This window comes from Orcinus orca, chromosome 17 (assembly GCF_937001465.1).
Source record: "Orcinus orca chromosome 17, mOrcOrc1.1, whole genome shotgun sequence".
Lineage (NCBI taxonomy): Eukaryota > Metazoa > Chordata > Mammalia > Artiodactyla > Delphinidae > Orcinus > Orcinus orca.
The window spans coordinates 54514661-54542072 of NC_064575.1; the positions used below are offsets into that span (position 1 = coordinate 54514661).

At 35.1% G+C, this 27412-nt stretch overlaps 1 protein-coding gene and 1 pseudogene across 1 annotated transcript in view; one reads left to right on the forward strand and one right to left on the reverse strand.

Moving 5' to 3' along the window:
* RIMS2 (regulating synaptic membrane exocytosis 2) overlaps positions 1-27412 on the forward strand; it is a 635932-nt gene that overhangs the window by 135052 nt on the left and 473468 nt on the right. The gene's annotated exons all lie outside the window — the stretch shown is intronic.
* LOC105748262 (actin-related protein 3-like) lies at positions 21339-24190 on the reverse strand (annotated as a pseudogene).

A 27412-nucleotide genomic window follows, 5' to 3' on the forward strand; every position in this document is an offset into this window, starting at 1 on the left:
GGTGATCACTTTGTAGCAACTGCATCAGTAATTTATTGAATTCTCTTGCAAATAGTTTTTTATTAGTAAAGACTAAGAAAAAGATAAATAAAAAAATTAGTTCCTTGTCATATAAATCTTAAAGTATTTTTCCAGTAAAACAGCATAGGTATTTTTATAACATAATTATATGCATGAAGTATTAAAGAAACTGGGAAACTGGATCTGTAAAGAATGTAAAACAATGTGGCAGAAATTAAATTTGATTCTAAATTCTGGCAGTCAAAAATTATCAAATAGAGGAAGAACATATGTTTATTTAGTCAGTTGAGCATTTCAATTAAAATGGGTCAAAATTACTGACAGGAAAGAGATGCTAATTAATAGAGCATAATAAACCAAGACCGTATTTTTTAACTATACTGAGTTTTAACTGCATATAAAGTTCTAGTTCTCTGATAGCCTGAGAGAACACACATAATAGCACAGTTCCATGCCTTTCTGCTCTCATGCATGAGGCAGCCAAATGCCATCAGCCTTTTTTCCTTTCTGGCATAGCACATTATTTTCTGTTGGCCTTGTTTCCGCTTGTGTGCCTGCTTTTGCTTTCCCTTTTGGCTCTGGCTCCATTTAGCCTCCTGCTTCAGGTTCTACTTTTTTTTTCCTGGCTCTGTTTATCTTCCATTCTCTGCTTCCTTTGTCAGCCCAGTGGGTCCTACACCTCCTGCCTCTCTGCCTACTTAATTTTTATTTCCTTTTCTCCGCTCAGTGCTTATGCCTACCTTATGGCCCTAGTAAACCCTCCTCTTGTGACTTACCCTCCTCTGCACTCCTTTACATGGAGAATTACAATGATTTAAACCTATTGGGGGACCCAACAGCCTAGCATATCTGCATGTATAATAGGTGATTATAAAGGCACCTCGTGTTATTTGGCTATTTTTGAGTCTTAACCTGCTCTCCTAAACTCTAGGAATATTCTGAAGGTCATGAGGAACTCCGAAGATATGGATTTGGCCTGAGGTTATAAGGTATAATCTACATGTAGTTACTGTAGGGGAGTGTTTTTCAAACTGTGGCTCATGAAATCAACTTAGCAGAAGTACAACTAGCAATTAAAAGAAACAGTAAATTGAAAAGAACAGACAATATCATTGTGTATTACACTTAGTATTTTGTCATGGAATTTTATTATATGCACTTATATAAATGTATATACTATGTGTAAAATATATTTCTTACTGTGGGTCACGTTAAAAAATGTTTGAATGTCATTGAGTAGAAAATTTACTTTTGGTCTGGCTGCTTTCAGATGATATTTATTCAAAGAGATCAATCCATATTGAAAGAGTGGGTTTGAACTAGATTTACAGTAGAACCCCTTGAATTCTATCACAAAGCTTTGCATGAGCCCCAGAACAACATTACTGTATCTGAGATGCCTGACTCAGCACTTAATTTGGTGAAGCCACCATGGAAACTGGGATTGCAAAGTAATTCAGCAGCATGTGAAGCTCTGTTGCAGCTCCTTTCATTCTGTGCTACATTTAGAAGTGACCAGGTTAATAAAAGTGGGCTGACAGATGTGCAGATATTGAAGTCCTTATTCATCTTCCTATTCATAGCTTACAAAATTAAATTCATTGAGATAATGAGTTTTTTGTCAGAAAAATATGCAGTAGGGGGATTGTGTACTGTGTTAGCACCAGAAATTTGGCTGACTTAAGTGGTAGCAAATTTCCAACAAGTAAGAACATAGCACAGGGAGATCAGCTCGGTGCTTTGTGACCACCTAGAGGGGTGGGATAGGTAGGGTGGGAGGGAGGGAGATGCAAGAGGGAAGACATATGGGGACATATGTATATGTATAACTGATTCACTTTGTTATAAAGCAGAAACTAACACACCATTGTAAGCAATTATACTCCAATAAAGATGTTAAAAAACAAAAAGAACAAATAGTGTTAGAAGCAAATCCTTATCCCTATGCTCTGTTCTGGTACCAGGACATTATTTATCACTTGCCTGAATGGGGAGTGTTCTTCGAACCTTATGCTATCATGAACATGGTTTTCAGCAGTAAGTCCTATTTTCAAAATATTTCAGACCAAGAGCATCTCTTCCATAGTTTAAGGTACAGAAATCTGAGGTTTCAGCTAAATACTTGCTCAAAAACTTGAGATAGGGACTTCCCTGGTGGCACAAAGGTTAAGAATCCACCTGCCAATGCAGGGGACACGGGTTCGAGCCCTGGTCCGGGAAGATACCACATGCCACGGAGCAACTAAGCCCGTGCACCACAACTACTGAGCCTGCGCTCTGGTGCCTGTGAGCCACAACTACTGAGCCCACGAGCCACAACTACTGAAGCCTGCATGCCTAGAGCCCGTATTCTGCAACAAGAGAAGCTACTGCAATGAGAAGCCCACACACCGCAATGAAGAGTAGACCCCCTGCTTGCCGCAACTAGAGAAAGCCCGAGCACAGTGACGAAGACCCAACGCAACCAAAAACAAAACAGAACAAAAAAAACTTGAGATAGAACTGCTGCTGCTTTTTTTTTTTTTTTTTTAAAGTTCTGGCTTTGCATGGAAGCAACCTAAGTGTCCATCGACAGATGAATGGATAAAGAAGATGTGGCACATATATACAATGGAATATTACTCAGCCATAAAAAGAAATGAAATTGAGTTATTTGTAGTGAGGTGGATGGACCTAGAGTCTATCACACAGAGTGAAGTAAGTCAGAAAGAGAAAAACAAATGCCGTATGCTAACACATATATATGGAATCTAAAAAAAAATGATTCTGAAGAACCTAGGAGCAGGACAGGAATAAAGATGCAGATGTAGAGAATGGACTTGAGGACACAGGGAGGGGGAAGGGTAAACTGGGACGAAGTGAGAGAGTAGCATTGACATATATACACTACCAAATGTAAAATAGATAGCTAGTGGGAAGCAGTGACGCAAGAGGGAGGGGATATGGGGATATATGTATATGTATAGCTGATTCACTTTGTTATACAGCAGCAACTAACACAACAAGGTAAAGCAATTATACTCCAATAAAGATGTTAAAAAAATAAAATAAAATAACAACAACAACAAAAAAGTCCTGGCTTTGACCACTTATAGTTCTATAGTCTGCTTCTATGCAGAAATAGCATGTCCAATGTAGGATCTTTTTTTTTTTTTTTTACAATAAATTACTGTCTTTACCATCTGTGTATCTTCTAGTTAAAATGTATTGCTCTTTCAGTTAACTTGAAGACCTACTCTTAGCCACCATAGCCTTGAATATTTTGTTCTCTCAGTTTTTGCCAAGGGCTAGGGAGAGACAGCTGATATGAAAGAGTTGTCTAAAAAGCATATTAAAAGTTTTCTTCTCCTTCTCCTCCTCTTTATTTTCTCAACAAGTACTACTACTACCAATTGTTGAGCACTTAATATGTGGACTAGGACATTCTATATGTTTCGTCTGTATTTTATTCAAATGTCAAATTGTGAAGTAGATATTATTTTTAATCCCCATTTTTACAAATGAGGAAACTCAGGCTCAGAGAGAGAAGGGAATTGTTCAAAGTATCACAGGTTGCAGTGAAATCAAGATATAAACCTAGTGTGCCTGACTCCAGAGTTTATATTCTTAAAATTATGGTGATTGCAGCCACTCCCTTTTCTTCTCAAGCTTCCACAATTGTTCTCTATGTGAAAGATCAGCAGAAAGCTGTATAAATATCTAAGTATATCTTTGTACTGCCTACAAAGCTGATTCAATATTATGTTTTTGAAAATGGCCCAAGTCCCCCAGAATTAACAGCTGTGTCACTTCTACATGTTTTGGAATAATGTTATTGAGGATGTTGTTTAATATTTTGTTCACTGCTCTTTATATGAAGATGCTTGCGACAAGTTCTTAACAGAGATTGGGAACTTTTGACTTTACTGGAGAACTGGCTTTTTTTTTAGAACTATGTATCTCATTACATTTCTCTTTCATTTCCAATTACTAATTAGCTCTTTTATGTTTTTATCTTTTGTTTTGCTTATATTTTCCTGGATAATAGCTATCGTAACAAAACTCTGGCTTGTTATATCCTAGGTACTGTGCTAAATACTTTTCATGCATTATTTAACTTAATTCTCACAACAACCTCCGGTATTATCCCTGTTTTTAAGATGGTAAGATCCCTGAGTCTTAGAGACGTTAAGTAACTTGCCACAGTGACCTAGAAATAGCAGAGACTGGCTTAGAATTCAGCTCTTTTTGACTCCTAATCCTATGTTTTTGACACAATACTAGAATACTTAACCATGTTTTATTCTTTGCAACCACCTCACAAGGCCAATATTATTTACCTGTATTTCAAAGGTAAAAGAGTTAAAATTTTCCACACAGCTAGAAAGTGTTGGAGCTAGGCTTCTGAGAACTAAGTGACCCCAAATCCTATACTCTTTTCGTTAAATTTATTGTAAACCACTTCGGAGTACTTTTATTTTAAGCCAATTCAATACCTTTTTGAAACAGGTGGAGGCATAAGTAAATTAATACATATAGAGCAGACAAATGAGGTATATATGGAAACACTTTCATGTGTGCCTAAAGAATGCTTGTTTGATTGATTGGAAAAGGTAATATTGGTTTTTTCTTTTGTGAAGTATAGAAGAGCATAAAATGTGGCCATGGGGTACTAGACATTTCACTCTGCCTCCATTAAGGTGCTTTCTCCCTGAGTGTAGGCATCATTAGATTTATTATGATTTTTAAAGTAATAATTTAAAATATTATTGTGGCACGTTGATGGTCCTAATACAGCTGATATTATAAACCTAGGCTTATATCTGTTCTTTAAATTAGCTTACAATGATTTAGAGGTCTAGGGAGCTCTAATCTAATTTTCCACTATTACCCAGATGTCTGTGAATCAGACGTCACTGGTAAAATAAGCTTCAGTCAGGGAGACAACTTACTGCTTAGCTGTATCTATTAGGCTTGGTCATGTAGTAGCCAAGAGTCTTACTGCTTTTTAACCGATGTTAGAATAATAGAATTACAGAAAGAGTGGTTACTAGATGCACTTGCTCATGTGTTATAATTTCTTCATTTCTTTCAATTTACATGAAGCACCGTGGAAATACTCATTTGTGTGTGCGTTCCTCAGTTGGTTAGTATTTAAGAAAAACAGACTTGCCGTGTTGAGTCAGTTCCATCTCTTTTGAGCCTAAAACATTGTTTTTAACAGTGATATCTTTGGATGATTCATTGGAACTCAGACTTATCCTTCGTAATGCTAGTCTCAAAATATATGGGATGTTACCCCACCCAACTCCCCAGTACCCCGTCACTAACATTTCTTAGAAGGCATTCCTTGTTTTTATATTTTCATTGTATTTAGAAGGCGGAGTACCTGTGTTTTGTCTTGACAAACTTATTCTCACTTGAAAACCCAAAATCCGTCTGTAATATGGAGAATCCTGCTAAAAATCATCATGCTGTGACAGGGCAGTCAGTGCCTATTATTTGTTATTTTTAAACCTTCTGATATAAGGCAGTAATACTTCTTCGTGCCTATTCTCAACTTATCTCCTTAAACTTGATTAGAAGTCCCTTGTCCTCTATTTACTATGTTCATTCTTTATTTAGGTTTTAGTTCTATCTCCATTCAGCCTCATTTTTTTCAGACTGAATTTTAAAAATCTGACCTGATTTCAGCCCCATTCCCTCAGAGATATCAATTGATCTTGCCTTGGATCTTTTATAACTACATATAATGTCTTTCTTGGGATAGAATGACTTAAAGAACATAATGTAAAATGTTGGTTTCAGTTTAGAAAAAAAAAGATACCATAATTCCTTTTGTTCGTGTCAAGTGCATTGATGATATTGTATTCTCGTGCTGATTCTGAGTGTAATAGAACACTGAGCTTTTCTGAATGATAGAGACCTTAGATGTGGAGAGATTTAAATTAATCCATCTAGTATTATATTACATATGATAGTTATATGTATATGTAATAATATATCTGGTATTCCAGTTGAGTGATTTTTCTAGATTTTATATTTCCTCAGGCACAGTTGCTACAGATTGCTTTCTTTCCTGTGTATGGGCCGTACTTCTTTGTTTCTTTGCATATCTCCTAGTTTTTTGATGAAAACTGGACATAATATATTGTGATAGTTTTGGAATAAGATTCTTCCCCTTCCCCAGGGTTTGTTTTTGCTGTTTACTGTTGTTTGTTTGATGACTTTTCTGAACTAATTCTGTAAAGTCTGTTTATTTTTGTCATGGATGATCACTGAAATCTCTACTTGATTTAGCTTGGTGGTCAGCTAATGATTGGACAGAGATTTCCTTAAATGCCGGCAACAATTTTTGCCAAGGGTCTCTGTGTGGGTGTTGAGGCATGCCTTCAACATTCAGCCAAGCAGGCTGACAACTCTGCCTTTGTCTTCACTTCCTGCTTGCATTGTCCCAAAAGTCAGCCAGAGGTGAGAGCTTAGAGCCTTCTCCTGTTTTCCTGAGCAGAGGCACAGTCCTATGCACGTGTGTGGCCTTCTAGAATCCCAGGAATATGTTCGAGCTTTCAAAGCCCCTATGAACATGTCATTCCTTTTAAACTTTTTGGTTAGTCTATTTTTTGCTCCAGTTGTTATCCACTGCCTCTAATTGTTTTTGACAAAGTCCTCCAGGGAAAAGGCTTATTTTGTATTGGGCGGGCTCCAAGTCAGGTAAAATAAAGACAGCCTTGCAAATGGGTCTCTTCCAGGGTACCACCAGACAGGTCAAATAACGACACTTCTTTGGGAAGGAGGCTTTGAAGGCCCTCCAACCCTATTCTGCCCCTTCTTCCTGTTTTTTATTTTAGTGTGTATTCAGCCTGTTTAGGTTAAATATGCACATCGTGGCCCACTTTTTTTGGTTATGGTTAAAATGGCAGTTTAGTTTTTGAAACCTTTCCAGTGTTCTTCTGGTTTGCCTTACTTATGTGTTATCCAGAGGCCAGTGTGGAAGCTGGGTGGTATTTCACACTGTAGTTCTCAAACCTTTTGCTGTGTTAATTTTGGTTAGCTTTATGCACTGGCTGCCCATAGATCTGCTGAAGACTTCCTATGCAGATTTAGAAAATCCTTTCCTCTAATCCCTTCCTCTTGATAATCTTCCCTCAACTCTCCGGTTGGGAGGAAATGGTGTTCTGCCTCATGATTACATCATGGAGATGGAGGACAGGGCACTTATCTTCCTGCAGCACCCAGAGTGGGGAGAAAGGGGTGCCATTTCATTATTGCAGGGCAAGGATGCAAGACAGGCTCTGCTCAGAGTCTGTAGCTGGGAGAGGGACCTGTTTCCTTATTACAGGATGAGGATAGAAGACTGGGCTCTTCTTATAGTCCCCACAGCTGGGGAGGGGGTACAGTGGAGATGCTAGACAGGGCTCTTCTCATAATCTCTGCAGTTGTAGGGCTTAGTGGAGAGTGGAGAGAAGTAATCTATCTTTTTTCATGCTGTTTGCCTGGAGTAGGGCAGGTACTGTAAATGTTCTGCTGGACTGCTTTTTTCCTGATCCTTTGGCTAGAGATATCAGGCTTTTCTTGGGACTTTTGTTGTTGTTGTGCCTGCTGGTGTTTCTGGGTTGTGGATCTCTTTAGTGCTTATGTTAGGATATATAGGACATGGGGTGGGGGGGAGAAAAGGCCTCAGGTATCTCATTCCCAGAGGTTTTCCTTGAGTCTCAAGGTTCTTATCCAGTCCACGTTCTTTTCTTTGTCTTCTAGTGTCTTCTGTCCGTTGCTTTTTGAATTTTATTGGGAGTTTAAAGATTGTAATTAGTAAGAGAAATCGGATGGTGTGTGTCTACTCCGTCTTGTCTGGAATTAGGCATAGGTACTTTTCGTTCTCCTAATCTTTTGTTTTCTCACTATATTTGTTTACCCCAGTGCATTTCCATTCCTTATATAATTTGGCAATAATATTACATTAATTACAAAGAAGTTACAGATAATACTGGATTATGAAATTGTTAGATGGGTCTAGTTAATATGTATCCAGGCTCTCTGTAACTTTGGAGAACAAGTAGCCATAAAAAGAGTTGCAAATTAGGTACCCAGTTATATAAAGAAGCAGGTGCATTTAGTTTTTTCAAAGGCACTAGATTAGCATAAATTTGAAGCAACTGAAGTATGCTTTATCTAAACGTAAAGCATAAAAAATGATTACTTTCTACTCTGAATAAAATTATCTCAACTCATTACTATTTTCTATTTTGAATTGTCTATCATTATCTTACAGTGAGAGAACTCAGTTGTTCTCCACTGTAAAATTGAGAACTTTTTATTTTTTTGATGAACTTCTTAATTGTTATAATTTTTAGCTGATGTCCACATTTTTGTGGTTGCAGTCCTTTATTTGCCTTTACTTATGGACTTCTTTGTTATTATTACTATTATTATTGTTATTTTCTTTCTTGGCTTCTGCTAGTGTATTATTTCTTCAATGACTGCCCTATTAAGTTTCTATATAGATCAAAGAAGAATTGGCAGGAGCGAATGATTGTGATCAGTTAGTAATAGAAGAGGGTGACAGCTTAATAATCATGCTTTATTATGAATTGATTATCCTCAATCTATGAATCAAAATTCAAGTATTAAACTTAACAATTATCTTAATAGAAATACCTGAAAGAGACATCCTCATGAAAGTTAATCATAAATTTAAATCTATCCCCTATGTTTCTGATAATGTACCACCTGAAGTATTAAAATATAGGGAAATTCATAATTCACTCATTCATTTAACATTTATTTTACACTTATTATATGACGGACATTGTGTTACGTTTTGGAGTCACAAAAAAGAGTAAGACATGGTCCCTGTTCTTAAGGAGTTCATACTCTATTGAGAAATATAAATATTAAGAAATATGTATGTGTTTGTATATGTTTAAATGTATACATATTTATAAAATAGTATTAATATATAATATATAAAAAAGTATGTACATATATACATACATATATATATGAGTAGAATCATAGTAGAAGGCCAGCAGGTATGCAGTCTATGTATTTTATCAGTGTACAACTATAAATGTTAATGTCAGACCTGTGTACACTCAATAAATATTTGAAATGTTAACTCAATTAACATAGATGATATTTACTCATTTTGCTTTTTCTTAAAAATCATTATACCCATTATTAAAACTGTGATCTTGAAGATATCATTTAAACTATATGATCTTTAGTTATCAATATGTTAAGTTAGGCTTTGTTAGAAATAATTCTGCCTCTGTATGTTGTTGTAAGAAATTAATGCATGGGAGAGCATTTTATAAACTCTAAGATACTATGTTAGTTAATATAAAGAATCCTATACTTGACTTTGTATATGAATACAAAGCCAAACAAAAGCAAAGTGTTCTATTTAAAATCCATTTTCTCATTTCTGCCTTTGCAGTACTCTGACCTAGAATATAGCTCTCAAACTAGAATTTGAGTTCTTTGAGTAGCACCTACTCTAGTTCTAGACAGTAAGTAGTTCTAGGCAGTAAGTAGTTCAAGGCAGTAAGGATAGAGTAGTAACCAAGACAGATAATGACGTATTCTGAGTCTTTATCTGTCTTGGTTACTACTTTATCCTTACTGCCTAGAACTATGCCTGATATAGTAGGTGCTTAAAAAATATTTGTTGATGGACAGCTTTGCTTTGTAGTTAGAAGGTTTCCTTATGCTCTGAAACAAACAAAACCCCTCAGCCCTTTACATACCTATCCCTTCCCCCCCCAAAAAAAACATTGTATATGTTAATAGAAGAATGAACAGGAAAGGTAGCCAGTGGAAGCAGGAAACATTAATTATATAAAAAAGTGTGACAAAACATAAACTCGAGTTCTGTAGGTATTGCATTTGAATCCTGTACTTTCCTTGACCCCTTCACATTCCTCCCCCTAAAAAGGGAACGTTTTTCTGTACACTATTTTATTAATTTTTGTGTGGATATGTAGGTATAAATATGCATTGCTTAAAAATTAGAAAATAAAGATAAGCATAAAGATGAAAACCACTCATAAGACTCATCTTTAAAATGAGGATAATAATAGTACTTCTTTTAGAGTTAAGAGGGTTAAATGAGTTAATGTTAGTAAATTACTTAGAACAATGCCTGGTACGTAGTGAATCACTATGTAGTTGTTCGTGTACTAAAATAGAATAAAATCCCAACAAGTGTATAACTTCCACTATTCAGATTGTGCACATACACATATACGCCAGAGGTTAGATTATTTCTTTAAGAATTTTCACAGTGACAGTAAGGAAAAGAAATTCTGATAATGAACCTCGTTAAACAGCAAAGCAGAAACATGATCTTCCCCTTGTTTTTCTGAGAGTAAATGGTATCAACCAGTATTCAAATATAATTGGATTTCCTTTCTTTTTCTTATTGATTTGTAAGAATTCTTTGAATATTCTAGACATTAATGCCTTTTTAATGTTGCAGATATTTTCTGCCAGTGTGTTACCTTCCTGTTACGGTAGACGTCCCATGATGTCCTTCATTAAACAGACATCTTTAATTTTTATGTAGTCAAATGTATAATTTTTTACTTCATTGTCATATTAAGAAATCTTTATTCACTACAAGATGTTAATAAGATGTTTTCTCTATTTTCTTATTTTAGTTTTAAAGTTTTATCTTTCTCATTTAGTACTTTATAATCAATTTGGAATTTTTTTTTCTTTTAATGGTGTGAAGCAGGGCTTGTCAAACTATAGCCCCCAGTCCAAGTCTGGCTCAAATCTGGCTGAATTTTTGTACAGCCCATGAGTAAAGAATGGTTTTATATTTTTAAATGTTTAAAAAATCAAAGAATAGTAACACTTTGTGATATGTGAAAATTATATGAAATTCAGTTTTTGGTATTTCATAAATAAAGCTTTATTGGAACACAGCCATGTTCTTTCATTTATGTATTGTCTATGGCTGCTTTTCTGCTAAAATGGCAGTGTTGAGTAGTTGCAACAGGGACTGTAAAGCCTGCAAAGCATAAAATATTTACACTCTGGCCCTATAGAATAATTTGCTGACCCCTGGTATAAAGATATACATAATTTCACTTTTCCTCTTATAGTGAGTTTCTATGATATTATCAACCAAGACATTGCATTTTTTTCTTCCATTCATTTGTGATACTGCCTATTTTACGGATTTTGTTTTCTTTAATCACTATGGCTTTGTGTTTTAGCCATTTAAACTGTAGGGGTCCTTAAAAGCGGGTTCCTTTTTATAATCAGCATCAACTTTTTCTTTTCTGGATTTAATTGATCAATATTTTCCTATTTGTGGTCCTTTTCTCTTAGGCATTAAGAACAGTCCCTCTTACACCCTTGTGCTGAAAGTCATCAGATGATGTTTATTTAATGTGATAAATCTGCCTAGAGGTAGAGGTCTGAACTTGGTGACCTCCTTTAGTCCCTTCCTTTTTTTCATTTCTTTTTTTTTTAAACTAAAAAACACTCTGGTTTAATTCTTATGTGTGTAACAAGGAAGTGAGTCAACATTTATTGAGAGTCCATTATGTGCCACGCAATGTACCACATGTTTTTATAATATTCCAAACATATAGAAACGTTTAGAGTAATAAACATGTGCCATGTATTTTCATCCATTATTTTATTTAATTCTAACTACCACTCTATGAGGTAGCTAGCTATTTTAGTTCCCATTTCTACAAGTGGATTATAAAATGGTTAAGTAACTTGCCAGGTAGTGAACATTGGAGCCAATATTCAAACCTCAGTCTGCTTGACCCCAAAGCCCATACTCTTCCATATAAAAACTGAAAAATTAGATTGGAAGATCATGTTATCACCCTCTAATATGTCAGAACAAAGTCCTCATCATCCTCATTGTCTTTGAGAGTATCTTGTGGATAGGGTCAGACACTTAGTGTCTTTCTTTATTCCTTTTAAGTTTTTTTTTTCTGAAAAACCTCATTATTTTAATTGCTCTCATATGTTGTGACAGCAGGTTCCTTTGTCAGCCATATCCTGTTCAGAATAAATAACCTGTGCTATGCCAGCATGATTTATTGCTGCTACTTCCTTTCTTTATGTTTTGAGTAATTTTATCCTAAAAGGATATAAAGTGTTTTAGACATGTGCAAATGCCTGAGTGACTAGAGCAGTTCACCTGGCTGCTTGGCTACCTGCCTGTGGACAGTGCTTCATTTGATAGCAGAGATGGTAGGAGAACAAATTAGGATTTTTAAACAGGACCAGTATACTGAATCCTATCACCTTTTCTCCTCTAACTACCTCCACAGAGAATTTACGGGTTTCAAAGGATCAGAGCACATATACGTACGATGCTTCGAGCAATCTAAGTCACCGTGATGAGGACAGAAAGAGCAGGTTCCCTTGCTGAACAGGTGTTGCTAATTGTAAATCCCTTTTCTTGGGTACTTTGAAAATGGATTTTACATATCTATGTGTAAGATTAATCTTTAAACTGCCTATAAGCATAGGGTACACTGGATGGTTTCTTCTTTTTTAAACCAGGTGATATCTTAAAAATATTATATATATTTTATTATGAGAAAATAGAATTACATTAGAGAAGATTTGGAAAACAGAGGCAGGAATCTACCCACAATCTTGCTACTCTAATAAAAACAGTAATGATATTTTGATGTATTTCGTGCTTGTCTTTAAAAAAATCTTATGCATTAAAAAAACAAAAAACTTAGAGCTAATCTTGCAGATAATATCTTAACGTCTCTTTTGGACCCAAGGCTGTATGATTTATAATGATGATGCCAAGGATTTTCAAAATGTGTATGTTTGTGTCATGGACTCATTTGTTGCCTTGTCCACTCTGAATTATTAATTCTTATAATTTACTATGGAAAAACAATTTTTCATTCTTCATGATTTATTTGGCTTTCTCAGTTATAAAAAGTAATGACCTTATTGTGAGCAATTTTTAGATTTTTGAGAAATGTGTTTTTCTCTATAAATCTCTAAAAATTAATGATAGTTTTTAAAAAATGTTTGATGCTATGGCAAATTACCATGTATTTTGGATTGTTTCTCTATATACAGACACTAAATGTATCATTTGTGTAATCAATTATTTTTGGTTTCCCTGGTAGCACAGTTAATTAAGTAGTACTCATATTTTATTATGTAATTTAGGAAGCTAGAAACTGTAGAGAGCCATTTTCAGTCTTATTTTTGCTACCATATATATATGACCAAAATGTACATAGAGGTCTCAACCATGCATCCACTCCTCCTGATATTTTTGAATGTTTACTGTGTGCCTAGCATTGTTTAAAATTCTTGTCCCAACTATGAATAAGACATAATCTCTGCTTTCAGGGGGCTCACTTACATAAAATTATTAGGACTTTATGTGCTACATTTATTTAAAATAAATGTTTTGGATATATTGGTTTACTATTTTATTGATTTATTTTCAGTACATATACATAATATAATACAATGCAATATAATACAAAAGTTATAAAAATATGTTGTGAAAAGTTTCTTTTCCAAAACTTTTCCCCATTTATCTGTTGTTCTTTGCTAAGGAGAATATATTCATAGAAATGAAATGTAAATAATTTAAAGGCAGGGATACTTGAAAAAGTTTGAATTTAGTTTTGAAAAGGAAATTCAATTTTGAAAAGTGTACTTTCGTTTATTGAGTAACCACTATATGCCAGGCACTTTCCAAATATCTTATTTAATCGATCTAGTCTTGTCGCAATTTTATTAATTACAAATGGAGGTTCAATGAAATAAAGTAAGTTACTCATGATCACATGAATATCAAGTAACATAGCTAAGAAATAGAAACTAGTTCTGTCTAAATTCTCCTGAGCCCATTCTCTTTGTTCATCAGCTATCTTACACAAATTAATGCTTTGGAATTTCAATTGAGTTTACATTAAAATGTTGTTGTTTTTCCCTCAGAAAATGGTTAGGAAATAGATTTTTACACTAAACTGATAATGATAAACTTGAGTAACTAGTGAAAGAAATTTGGGAAAAGATGTATGAAGAAAAGATTATAGTTTTTAAATGATACAGTCAATATTTCATTGCTTGTGTTAACATAAAAGAATAAATAAAAATCATTTTGTCTTGAATTTACATTCCATTATAGATTTACTGTCATCTATATATTTAACTTACAAAAACATTTACGTTTGCATTCCCTGAGTAAATACTGTGTGGCAGTGGGGGAACATCTTTTGGTGTTAGGGGGAGAACAATTTGGCATTGAAAAGTTGTCACATATATAGTCCAGATTAATTATGTAACTTTTGTCCACTAAATTTAATATGGAAAGGACTTCAGCATTCGTTGACCATCACTTCATTGACTAACAGCTTGACAAATGTTCTTTTCCATTATTCATAAGCATAGTGGCTCATTTTTACAGACAAAGGTAGCAATAGCTAAGGTTCTGGAACCATCATTTCTAAAACACTGATTTGTTTGCTGTGAGTAACATGCAAAAAAAATTGGCCCATTTATAGGTGTATACAAATGTTAAAATGTTTGGCATTATATAGGAAGTTACGTGGTTATTAATGGAAATGTTCATATTTTTCCCCTGAATATGTCCAGATATTTTCATAGATCTTGTGGCAGAAAGTGCCTGGCCCATTTTAGGAACTGAAAGAAAGCCAGAGTGACTGAAGTACAGATTAAATGGGGATCATGGAGAGATGTGGGCAGATGGTGTAGCAGCTTTAAGTGCTGATGCAGAGGTAGAGGCAGAGGCAGCAAGAAAGTTTTTGGTCTCTATTCTGTCTTATTTCATTTTGTTTACATTTATATTAGAGAGTAGAAGTCTTTCACTATGTGGTCTCTTTTCTTTGCCCCTTCTCCCTTTTTTGTAATTCTGATATTATAAATATTTGGTGGCTTAAGTTTTATTTTAATATCGTTTCATAATATCCTTAGCCTCCTCTTTCTTTAGACATTGGTTCCCTTCTAAGGTCAGTGATATAGCTGGGCTGCTTCCTTGAATTAGATTTCCCAGAGCAGGATCTTCCAGACTTTATGCTAGAGGACATATGCTTGGCTGCTAGTACCATGTTGTTAAGTTAGAGTCTTAACATTCATTATATAAGATTTTACTTATTTTCTCTGTGTTCAGTATATTGCTTTTGCCCTCATCTCTTCTGGTATCCCCTAGTTAATCCCTCTCTGTTTTACCCTCTCCAGAGAAGATGCTGTTAAGCTTCTGCTGAGGTTGGGGAGAGGCATGGAGTGAGTGCAGGAATTTGGGTCCTAATTTTGTTCTTAAAGAGACTTTCAACTTGATTTTAGTCCCATTTTTACTCTTCACTTCTAGAGATAGCTGGTGTAGCCAATTTTTGTGACTAATGGGGTTCCAGGACGTTAATTTGCTTCTTTGCTTTCTTCACTGCTACTTTAAGATTCGGCTTTGTTGGGCCTGCTGAAGTCAGTTACCACTTGTCTGTCTGCTTTGCAGCTCAGTAAATTTTGCTACCATTGGATCTGTTAGAGTCCAGGGCAGGCTGCCCCAAAATATGCCTCAATGCATATTGATTATTTTGAATTAAAGTGACTTGAGAAACAGCTGGTGAGAAAAAAAATGATGTTTAAAAAAATACTCTGAGCTGCCTCTTTCCCCCTAAAAGCAGGAAATAAACCTCCCATGTGAAGGTATCCTCCCTATACCAGGAGGGTAGAAAGAAAGCATCCTTATCAACAGTTAGGGAATTCAAGGCTAAGAGACCTGTATAAACAAATTTTATTACGTCTTCATGAGCCTGCAACCCCAAGCACAAGTCCTTTTGTTTTATTAAATCTTCGCAAATAATTGTTTCTTTGTCTAAAAATGATAAATACACAGCCTGCTTTCGTTACTTCAGAGGAACCATTTCTATGGGAACTTCATGCATATGAATTAAATAGTTTTTTTTCCTCCTGTTAATCTGTCTTATGTCAATTTAATTATTAGGCCAGCCAAAAGAACTCAAGAGGAGTAGGGGGGAAATTTCCTCTCCTCCCTGACAGATCCTAACCCATTCCATTGATAAACAAACAAAACACTATTAATTGTTTCTTTGGGATAGTTTTTGGGAGAGAATGAAACCAAATGCTTGTGTTCATAACTCCACTCTTGGTTAATCTAATAATTTGAGCATAATAACTCTGGTTTATTAATTATATTCTATCTATCTACCTATTATCATCATTGTCTTTATTCTTCTCTCCCTCCCTCTTTCCTTCTATCTATCTCTCTATCATCTATTTTTGTCTACTTGTTTTAGCAGTTTCTGAGATGGCTGTGTTTACATTTTCAGTTATAATGGCTGATTTTTCTGTTTATTCCTGTAGATTTGTTTATTGCTTGATGTATTTGGGTACATATATGAGTATGATGGATATATTTTATTTTGTTGTTTGTTTTACAGATACAGATAAGTAATTCTTTGTCCCCGTAACTGTTTGGTCAGCTATCAGTCAGGGTCCAGTCAGGAGATACAAAAATTTCAAAAGGGAAGTTTTCATATAACAAGTGAACTATTTATAGGGAATTAAGTGCTAAACAGGGATAAAAGAGAATGCCCTAGGACTGAAGGAGTACTCAAGGAAAGAATAAACTTGGAAGCCAGGGTCCCTCCTCAAGGCTGGATTCAGAACTTGTTGGAGAGGACGGAGTTGTAGCCCATTGGATAGTGGAGAGAGGTTTGTTAGGTTGCCCTGGGCCAGAGCTGGCCACTGTCAGTAGGAAGGATGGTGGGAGGAGAACCACAGTCTGGGGCTGGCAGGTTGAAAGCTTTCCACTTGGGTGCTTGGCAGGATGAGGGTGGTGGGCAGGTTACCAAGGGCCAGCACATTTGTAGGTAGGAAACCCTCAACTGGAGCCTATTGGGAGTGAAACTGCTTGCTGGGGTATTGATGAAGTTCACCAAAAATCTGCTTTGGGGGAGTACTGTTGAACTTTATGGGAAGTGGGCTGGGGTACTGGCTGACATCCTAGAAAGCTGCTAGCAAGTCACCTGTGGAATGTGCTATTGAATTCTATGGGAAACTGGATGAACACCCTCAGAAATCACTGGATATCCACTCTTGGGGGTCTCTGCTGAACTCACCACCGAGAAGCCAGTTGGGATTCCCATGGACCTTATTGGAAAGCTGCCCATGCAGTGCTGCTGACCTCTAGTTTTGTTCTTAGAGTGTTTGCCATTATCTTGAGACCCATAGTCATGCTTACTTACACACCCAAATATAGTGCAGAGCTTTGCTCTTCTTTGAAAGCATGAACAGACAGTACAAAGAAAAGGAAACACATAGTAAAATAAGTGCAAATTAAAATTTCAATAAAATTGATAAAGATTAAAAAGTTGGATACATTGTCTTGTTGAGGCTGTGGGAACGACATTCTCATACACTGTTAGTGGAAATAGAAATTAATACAACTTTAGAGAGGGCAATTTGGAATATTGAACAAAATTTGAAATGTTCCTCAATTCTACCACAAGGAAATTATCCTAAAGTTATACTTGCACATATGCAATGTGACATGTACAAAAATATGTTTATAATAGCAGAAGTTTAGCTATAATCTGGTTAGATAAGTTGTGGCATATCCATAGAAAGTAATAATGAATTCATTAATATAAATGTGATAATTCTATATGCACCAATACAGAAAAAAATCCAAGATATATAAGTAAGATAAAATTAAGGTACAGACCGTTTGTGTAAAAATCATATGTCTATATAATATCTGTCAGAATATATAGAAGAAAATGTTGCTAACAAGAACATGAAGCAGGAGGAAAGCAAACAGAAAGCACACATTGTGAAAAAACAGGAAAGTACACGTTCTTTCTTTTCCAGTCTTGTAGTCTCGCACTAGCACCTCCTAATGGCAGAGCCTACTATACGGCCAGCTGACAAAGCAGAAGTGGGTGGTGGGTGATATCACAGCATCAGAATCAGAGTCAAGTGTAGAGGGTAGGTTTGGAGCTGAGAAATAATAACTCAATAACTGGCACATCTTATCTGTTTCAGAACTCCGATCAGGGCTTCCCTGGTGGCGCGGTGGTTGGGAGTCCGCCTGCCGATGCAGGAGACGCGGGTTCGTGCCCCGGTCTGGGAGGATCCCGCGTGCCGCGGAGCGGCTGGGCCCGTGAGCCATGGCCGCTGGGCCTGCGCGTCCGGGGCCTGTGCTCCGCAACGGGAGAGGCCACAACAGGGAGAGGCCCGCGTACCACAAAAAAAAAAAAAAAAAAAAAAAGAACTCCGATCAGATGATACATGTTTTCTAGTTTGTTGTTCTGCTTTTTAAGTTGTAGGCCACAGTAGATTCAGCCTGCCACAGTCATGATATATTATCCTTTTTATATTTTGCTGGATTCAGTTTGCTGATCGATTAAGGATTTTTGCATCTGTGCTTATAGAGGATGTTAGTCAGTAGTTCTCTTTTCTTGAATTGACTTTTTCTAGTTTTGGTATCAGAGTAATAATGCTGGCTTTACAAAACAAGATGGAAAGTGTTCTCTCTTCTGTTTTTGAAAGATGTGTGATTTTGTGAAAGATCAATATCTGTGAAAGCATTTTTTATTTTTTATTTTTTTTTGGTACGCAGGCCTCTCACTGTTGTGGCCTCTCCCGTTGCGGAGCACAGGCTCCGGATGCGCAGGCTCTGCAGCCATGGCTCACGGGCCCAGCCACTCCGCGGCATGTGGGATCTTCCCAGACCGGGGCACAAACCCATGTCCCCTGCAAAGGCAGGCGGACTCTCAACCACAGCGCCACCAGGGAAGCCCGACTCTAGCTATTTAGTAGTTTAGTAGTAGATTTAGTAGTTTTCTGGTAGTGTTTTTAGGGCTTTCTATGTATAGTATCATGTCATCTGCAAACAGTGACAGTTTAACTTCTTTTCCAATTTGGATTCCTTTTATTCTTTTTCTTCTCTGATTGCCATAGCTAGGACTTCCAAAACTATGTTGAATAAAAGTGGTGACATATGCATGTCTTTAGACTAATATTTTTGACTCTCAACTCAGCACTGCAGGCAGGGTCCATTCTAGCCTCCTCTCTTTGGTTATTTGTCACTTCTTTCTCTGATAGTGAGAAATCTGGGACTCATTATCAGCAATTCATTTACTTACTGTTCAACCCTGGCAAACATGTAGATACTATCAGAATTGCTAACCTGTGCAATGTGAAACAACTTTGCCAATTAGATTGCAGAATTTATATATAGTTCTTTTTTTGTCTTTAGCGTTACAGTTTTCTAAACTGTCCTTTCCTAATGTTACTTAGGACAGCAACTTCCCCCCCAATCCCTGTCAGTGAGGTTATGTTATACATTTTCCATACAGAGATTCATTTGTCACATTCTGCATTCCATCCTAGGATTCTCCTGTCCTTCTGATTGACTTTTTAAAAATTTATATATATTAAGGTTTACTCTTTGTAACTTTTTTTTGTGTTTTTTTTTTTCCTGTGGGTTTCGCAGTCATGTATACAGCAACACAGTATCATACAGAATAGTTTCAACAGTTTCCCTAAAAATTCTTCTGTACCTCTTTGTTGTTAACTCCTCCTGGATCTTAAGGGAAAAGCTTTTAGTTTCTCATCATTCAGTCTGATGTTAGCTGAAGGTTTTTTGGTTATCAAATTGAGGACATTTCCTCAATTCCTTATGTGTTAAGAGTTTTTATCGTGAATGGTTCTTGGATTTTGTCAAATGCGTTTTATGCATCTGTTGATGTAGTCATATGATTTTTCTTCTTTAGCCTGTTGATGTGATAGATTACATGAACTGATTTTCGAATATTGAACCAGTGTACCTGGGATAAACCCAGCCTGGTCATGGTATGCAATTGTTTTTATACATTGTTGGATTCAATTTGCTAATATGTTGTTGAATATATTAGCATTTGATCATGAGAGATGTCATAATTTTCATTTATTTTAATGTCTTTGCCTAGTTTTCATATAAAGGTGATGCTGCTCTAAGAGAATGAGTTTTAAAAGTGTTCCCTTGACTTCCTTTTCTGGGAAATTGTAGAGGATTGGTATCATTTCCTCTTTAAATGTTTGGTAGAATTCACAGATGGAACTGTCTGGAACCTGGTGATTTCTGCTTTGCAAGGTTATTAGCTATCGATTCAATTTCTTTAGTAGATGTAGACCTATTCAGATTATCTGTTTCTCCCTGTGTGAACTTTTGTAGATTGTATCTTCCAAGAAAATGGTCCATTTCATCAAAGTTATTAAATTTCTGGGTATAGAATTCTTCTTAACATTTTTAAAATCATTTTTAATGTCATGGAATCAGTAGTGATGGACTGTCTTTCATTTCTGTTATTAGTAATTTGTGGCTTCTCTCTTTTACTTGACTAATCTAGATAAGGGTTTATCATTTTATTGGTCTTTACAAAGAGGGAGCTTTTGGTTTTATTGATTTTTATCTGTTGATTTCATATTTTAAATTTCACTGATGTCTGCTCTAATTTTTTTTTTGAAGAAAATAGGCTTATTAACTTAAAAGAACTTGAAACAAGTATTCGAAAGAAATTTGTGCCTTTATTAGAATGGTGTTAGGCTTTAAAAATGACCAATTTTGGTAATCAAATGATTCATTTTTTTGAATAAGAAATGACACTAGAACTGCAATACTGGTCCAACAGTCTTATTTTTACTTTTCCTTTAAAGCAAGAAACAGAATGAGAGTTAAACAGAAAGCACTGGCAGGCATCAGTTAATCCAAGATAATAGCTTCTTAGTTCCAAAAGCACTTGCAAAGAAAACCATGGGGGGACACAAGGTATGAAAGCAATTCATAATAACTGGAATCCCTTGAGCGGGTGTCTTCACCAAGTGTCATAGGCTACTTTTTGAATTTGTCCTTTACTTGGTCACTTTTTTCCCTCAAATACTAGTTTGCCTGTGACTTTTCCCTGACAGTGTAAAAAGTATGAAATACAAACAAGCTCTTGCATTGTACACTTAGAAGTGTACAATTCAAGCATTACAGAGCTATCTACATACCCTCAAATCTTGGCTAATTCAATAGTATAGAACCTATCAGGGCACAGAAAGAACTAACACCTGCTTCTTTTTGTTACACATACAATTCAAATATTGAATCTGAAGAAAAACATTTAATCATTTTGTCTCTCCTCTACATTCCCATGTTGATAAACTTACTAAAATATTCCTGTGTAATTTAGTTTGGTCTTATTATTTCAAGTCAGGGTTAAAACCTCAAAACCAGCCATCCAGACAAAAAAGGCAATCAGAAAGATTATTTCTTCCTCACTTCCCTAAACCCAGTGACTGTGAAGTTAATTTTATGACTTAACTCCAAACACTGGATAGTGATGACAAATGCTAGGCCCAATTTCTTCATAATCCTTTTTGGCGTGGCATACATGGTAGAATTCAGGCGTAGAAGCCAGCATGGATCCTCCAAACCACATTGCATGTGACTGCATTTTGGGTGCGATGACTTATACATCAATAGGTTTTTGTGTCAGTCTACCACCACTCAGTTCCTCACTTAATTTCAGCCTGGCATCTCCAGTTCTTTTCAAATCTCTTTGCAAGTGATGTCCAAAGTCCCTGATCCAAAGTCCCTGAACATGGTTGAATATCCAGAGAGGACAATATTCTTGTTGAGAGGATCTATGACATCAGTAGGACAATTGTGATTATTTACTTCACCTACAACTTCTGAGATAGGTTGAGTAAAGCCTGGATTAGCAAACTCTAGATGAAAAAAATGTCATGTCCCAAGAATCTCTCAATAACCAACCCCAATGGAGAATTCTTTCTTTGAGATAACATTGATTCCAGTATACTGTTTAATCCACTTTGCTCCATCTGTGTCATACTTGTTAAATTCTTTGACCAAATCTGGGCAGGCATAACTATAGTGCTCCTTTAACGTTCCCAAGGATTTCTCTGATGGATTCTTACTTTTCCATCTCTCAGCAATTGTTGAATAAAATATGTTATATTACATACATGTAAAATATGTTATATTACATCCTGTGTTATATACACAGCTGTTATATTACAGCTGTGCTTAATACAGCTGCTAATTACATACCCTTCCGCCACAGGGATGACATGGGTGACACTGTCTCCACTGTCTATTACTGTATTGCTCTAATTTTTATTATTTCTTTTCTTCTGCTTGTTTTAGATTTAATTTACTCTTTTCCCTCCCTAGTTTCCTAAGGTGGAAGTTTATTTTATAGATTTTAGATCTTTCTTTTTTCCCTAACATATGCATCCAATGCTAGAAATTTCCATCTAAGCACATATTTAGCTGCATCTTGCAAATTTTGATACATTTTTATTTTCACTTCTTGTGAAATATATTCATAATATTTCAAATTTCTTTTGAGAATTCTTTGACCCTTGTGTTATTTAGAAATGTATTGTTTAATCTCCAGATATTTTTGGATTTCCTACTACTGTTCTGTAATTGATTTCTAGTTTAATTTGACTGTGAACTCAAAGCGTACTTTGTATAATTTGTATTCTTTTAAGTTTGTTGAAGAGTGTATTATGGCTTAGAATGTGGTCTGTCTTGGTGAATATTCCATATGAGTTTGAGAATAATGTGTATTCTGCTATTATTGGATGAAGTACTATAGAATGTCAGTTAGATCTGTTTTATTGATGATGCTATTCAGTTCAGCTATATCGTTGCTGATTTTCTGCCTACTGGATTAGTCAGTTACTGATAGAAGTGTGATGTCTTTAACTGTAATAAAGGATTTGTATATTTCTTGTGCCATTTGTATTTTGACATTTTTTTCCTCTTGTATTTTGATATTCTATTGTTAGGCTCTGCAAATTAAGGATTATTATGTGTTCTTGGGAAACTCACCCCTTTATCATTGTGGAGTGCCCCTCTTTATCTTTGATAATTTTCCTTGCTCTGAAGGTCACTGTCTGAAATTAATGTAGATTCTCCAGCTCTCTTTTTATTAGTGTTAGCATGGTATATCTTTCTTCATGACTTTACTGTGTCTTTCTATTTAAAGTGGTTTCTTGTAGAAAACACATTGTTGGTGCTCTCTCTCTCTTTATTTTTTTGTGTACTTTGACAGTTTCTACCTTTTAATTGGTCAATTTAGATCATTCACATTTAAAATGATGATTGATATAATTGGATTAATAGCTATCACATTTGTAACTGTTCCAATCATTGCCTTTGTTCTTTGTTTACTTTAGAGTTCAGCATTTTATATGATTTGATTCCATTTTCTCTCCTCACTTTGCATATGAATTATACTTCCTTTTTTAAAAATAATGTGTTTTAGTGGTTGCTGAAGAGTTTGCAACTGATTCAATAATTTATAAATAATCCAAGCCTACTTTCAGATAACACTATACCACCTCAGGGGTAGTATAAGTACTTTATAAAAGAGTATTCCTAATTTTCCCCTCTTGTACCTTGAAAGTTGGTGTCATTCATTTCACTTATCCCTAAGCTATAATCATCAAATACAATGTTACTACTATTATTTTGAACAAACTTAGATCAATTAAGAATAAGAAAAAGAAAAGATTTTATTTTGCCCTCACTTATTCCTTCACTAATCTCTTCCTATTTTTTATATAGATGTTTCCAACTTATATCATTTTCTTCTCCCTTTTTTTACACTCTTTGCAAGGCAGGTCTATTGATGACAAATTCCCTGAATTTTTCTTTGTCTGAGTAGGTATATTTCTCCTTCACTATTGAAGTGAATAATTGCACTGGACACAGAATTCTAGGTTGGTGGGGTTTTTTTCTTTCAACAATTCAGATATTTTATTCCACTTTCTTTTTGCTTGCATGGTTTCTGAAGAGAAGTCCACAGTAATTCTTATGTTTGTTTCTCTGTAGGTAAGGTGTTTGTCTTCTTTCTGGCTTCTGTCAGAATTTCCTCTTTGTCTTTGGTTTTCTGCAGTTTGAATAGGATTTGCCTAGGTGTAAAAGATTTTTTTAATATTAATTCTGCTTGGTGTTCCTCATGCTTCCTAGATCTGTGGCTTGGAGTCTGTCATTAATTTTGGAAAATTCTCAGTCATTATTACTTCAAGTTTCTTCTGTTCCTTTCTTTCTTCTCCTTCCAGCATTCCTATTGCATGTATATTATACCTTTTTGTAATTATCCCACAGTTCTTGGTCATTCTGTTCCATCTTTTTCTGTCTTTTCTCTCTGTGCCTTTCAGTTTTAGAAGTTTTTATTGACATATCTTCAAGTTCATCTGTTCTTTCTCAGCTGAGTGTAGTCTACTGATGAGTCCATCACAGGCATTCTTCATTTTTGTTACAGTGTTACTTATCTCTAGAGCTTCCTTTTCATTCTTTCTTAAACAATTTATTTCTCTGCTCACAGTACCCATCTGTTCTTGCATGTTGTACACTTTTTCCATTAGCACCTTTAACATATTAACTGTATTTATTTTGCCCAATTCCAGTTCTCTGCCTCATCTGAGTCTGTTTCTGATATGTGCTTTGTCTCTTCAGACTGTTTTTTCTTGCCTTTAGAATGCCTTGTATTTTTTGTTGAAAGCTAGACAAGGTTTATTGGGTAAAAGGAATGTAGGTAGATAGCCCAGTAGATAGTCCTTTAGTGTGGCAGATTTTATATTTATCTGGCAGTGTTTAGTAATTGGTGTAGCTGTGGTGTCAGAGGCTAAAAATTTCCTCTATTGTCCTTAAATTTTTTCCAATTTTTTTTTTGTGGTAAGATATACAAACATAAAATATTCCATCTTAACCACTTTTAAGTGTATAGTTCAGTTTCACTAAATACATTCATAATGTATTTATGCATTAATGCATTACTACCAACCATCTCAAGAATGCTTTCATGTTGTAAATGTGTCATACACCATGACCAAGTGGGAATTATCCCAGTGATACAAGGATGGCTCAATTATCTGTGAATCATTGTGATCACATAAATCAATGTGATACACCACGTTAACAAATTGAAGAATAAAAATCATATGATAATTTTACTAGATGGAGAAAAAGCTTTCAACAAAATTCAACATCGTTTATGATAAAAACTCTCAACCATGTGGGTATAGAGGGAAGATACTGCAAGATAATAACTGCTATATATGGCAAACCCACAGCTAACACATCATACTCAGTGATGAAAAGTTGAAATCATTTTCCTCTAAAATCAAGAACAAGACAAGGACGCCTACTCTCACTACTTTATTCAACATAGTATTGGAAGTCCTAGCCACCGCAATCAGACAAGAAAAAGAAATAAAAGAAAATCCAGATTGGAAAGGAAGAAGTAAAACTATCACTGTTTGCAAATGACATGATACTATATATAGAAAATCCTAAAGATGTCACCAGAAAGCTATTAGAACTCATCACTGAATTCAGTAAAGTTGCAGGGTATAAAATTAATATATAGAAATCTGTCACGTTTCTATACACTAACAAAGAACTATCAGAAAGAGAAATTAAGAAAACAATCCCATTTACAATTGTATAAAAATGAATAAAATAGCTAGGAATAAGTCTAACCAAGGACATAAAAGACCTGTACTAAGAAAACTATGACATTGATAGAAAAAATTGAAGATGACACAAACAAATGGAAAGACATACTTGCTCATGGATTGGAAGAATATTGTTAAAATGACCATACTACTCAAGGCAATCTACAGATTCAGTACAGTTCTCATCAAAATACTAATGACATTTTTAACAGAACTAGAACAAATAATTCTAATTTTTGTATGGAAACACCAAAAACTCCAAATAGTCAAAACAATGTTGAGAAAGAAGAACAAAGCTGGAGATACCACAGTCCCTGATTTCTTCTAAGAATTTTACAGTTTTAAGTATTAAATTTAGGTCTTTGATTGATTTTGAGTTAATATTTACGTATGATATTAAGCAAGGATCTAACTTCATTCTTTTTCATGTGGATAACCAAATTTTCCAGCACCATTGTTGAAAAGCCTGTCCTTTCCTCATGGAATGGTCTTGGCACACTTGTCAAAATGCAGTTGACTTTATGTATATATGGCATTTATTTCTGGGCTCTCTATTGTATTCCGTTGGTCTATGTCTGTCTTAATGCCAGTACCACACTGATTACTGTAACTTTGTTGTAAGTTTTGGAATCAGGAAGTGTGATTCCTGTAGCTTTGTTCTTACTTTTCAAGATTATTTTGGCTATTTGGGCTCCCTTGAGATTCCATATGAATTAAGGATGACTTTTTGTATTTTGGCAAAAACATCATTGGGATTTTGATAAGGACTGCATTGAATCTATAGATTGCTTTGCGTAGTATTTAGATATTGATCTGTGGTTTTCTTTTCATGTAGCATCTTTGTGTAGCTTTGGTATTATGGTATTGGTGATCTCAAACAATGTGTTAGGGAGTGTTCCTTCCTCTTAAATTTTTGGGAAAGTTAGAGAAGGATTGGTACTAGTTCATTTTTGGTATTAGTTCATGTTTGGTAGAATTCACCAGTGAAGGCATCAGGTCTAGAGCTTTTCTTTGTTGAGATTTTTGATTAATGATTCAATCTTTTTACTAGTTAGAGGCCTATTCAGCTTTTCTATTTCTTTGTGATTTCCTGGTATGTTTTGTGTTTGTAGGAATTTGTTCATTTCATCTAGGCTGTCCAATTTGTTGGCATAAAGTTGTTATAGTACTCTCATATTCCTTTTTATTTCTGTAGAACAGTAGTAGTGTTATCACTTCCATTTATGATTTTAGTAATTTGGTTCTTTTCTCCTTTTTTCTTAGGCCATCTAACAAAATTTTTCGTTTTGTTAATCTTTTCAAAGAACTAACTTTTAGTTTCATTGAGTTTCTCTATTGTATTTTTTCTGTTTCATTTATCTCTGCTGTAATTTTTATTATTTCCTTCCTTCTGGTGGCTTTGGGTTAATTTGTGTTTCTTTTTCTAGTTTCATAAGTGCAAAATTAGGCTTTTGCTTTGAGGTCTTTCTTGTTTTTTAATGTATGGATTGGCCAAAGAGTTTCTTCAGGTTTTTTTTGTATCACCTTACAGAAAACCCCAAATGAACTTTTTGGCCAAGCCAGTAATTGTTTATAGCTATAAATTTCTTGCTTTGCACTGCTTAACCACATCCCATAAATTTTGGTACATTTTTTTGTTTTGTTTTGTTTTCATTTGTCTCTGAGTATTTTCTAATTTCCCTTGTATTTTCTTTTACCCATTGTTTTTAAAGTATATGTTGTTTAATTTCTACAAATTTGTGATTTCTCTAGTTTTCCATTTCTCACATTATCCTGTTGTGTTTGAAGAACATATTAGGGTGGCCAAAAATTTCATTCGGGTTTTTCCATAACATCATATGGAAACACCCGAATGAACCTTTTGGCCACTCCAGTACTTTATGTGATCTCT